This window comes from Galeopterus variegatus, unplaced genomic scaffold (assembly GCF_000696425.1).
Source record: "Galeopterus variegatus unplaced genomic scaffold, G_variegatus-3.0.2 Scaffold783, whole genome shotgun sequence".
NCBI classification, from domain to species: Eukaryota; Metazoa; Chordata; class Mammalia; order Dermoptera; family Cynocephalidae; genus Galeopterus; species Galeopterus variegatus.
In genome coordinates this window covers 53,881-55,043 of record NW_007726894.1, presented here as the reverse complement: position 1 = coordinate 55,043, position 1,163 = coordinate 53,881, and the positions used below count along the sequence as shown (strand labels likewise).

The following is a 1,163-nucleotide window of genomic DNA, read 5'->3' as shown; positions in this document are numbered from 1 at the left end:
GCATTTTTTCATCTATGCAGATAATCATAGTTTTTCACATTTAATGAGCTAGTATGTTGTTATCAATAGGTTTCTTAATATTGAGTCATTCTTAGGGTTTGTTGTTTTGCACACAGCCACACCTAGGGGACTCGAAGCTGATGCTGAGACACTTGAATTAGCTTTAGCAGAAGAGAAATGGAAGAGCCATAAACATTATGGATGAATTCAGGAAGGCCCAAGACCATGGAAAACTTGCCTGCTCTCTACACTATTTTCCAGGGAGAGGTTGCTATGGTGATAGACTATGGAGGCTTTATCAAAATCCCAGGTGGTCAGAAGCAAGGTCTGGTCCATAAGACTCACATGTCATCCTGTCAGATGGATAAACCCTCTGAGATACAGATGGAAGACAAAGTATGAGTGAAGCTTACTGGCTCAGAGATGAAAAATTATAGGATAAAAGTATCCCTCTCCATGAAAGTTGTCAACCAAGGGACTGGGAAAGACCTCTATCCCAACAACATTATCACTGAGTAAGAAGAGAGGCAGAGGAGGTTCTTCCAGGACTACACTAGGCAGAGGATCACACTCAAGGCTGTCCTGAACACTACCTGCAAGAAGTGTGGCTGTAAAGGCCACTTTGTAAAAGACTGCTTCATGCAACCTGGTGGGAACAAATACTCTGATATCTGATGAGGAAAAGGAGAAGAGGCAAAGTCAGCAGAGTCTGAGAAGCCTGATCCCATGAGAAATTCTTCTAGAAAAAGAAACAGAGTCAGGAAATCATCTGACTCTGACAGCTGAGATCTGAGAGTGATACACGCAAGAGGGCAAGGCACACATCAAAATACAGCAAGACAACAAAGAAGAAGAAGCACAAGGAGTGAGAGTAGAAAGAGTGGAGAGGGTGGTTGACTAAGGAACCAGGAGTCTTATGCCTTGAAGCCCTGGCTCCTGGAAAGACTCAACAGTTAGAATATGGTTTCATTGACTTCACTCCCATGGGAGATGGCTTCCCCCATGTAGCAGGCAGGTTTGGGAGTTAGAAGTCAAAAGCAGCTGACTGAATGTGTTGTTGTTTCCTTATCACTCCTGGTCCCTTCACAAGTGACCTTGGCAGCTCACCCATTCATTTGCCCAACTTCCTCCATTCAGCAGGAGGCCCTACTATTCTCTCCAGG

The 1,163-nt window shown here is 44.3% G+C and overlaps 1 pseudogene; it reads left to right on the top strand.

Annotated features, from left to right (window-relative positions):
• The first annotated feature begins 201 nt into the window (after positions 1-201).
• Positions 202-869, top strand: LOC103590220 (annotated as a pseudogene).
• The last annotated feature ends 294 nt before the right edge of the window (positions 870-1,163 follow it).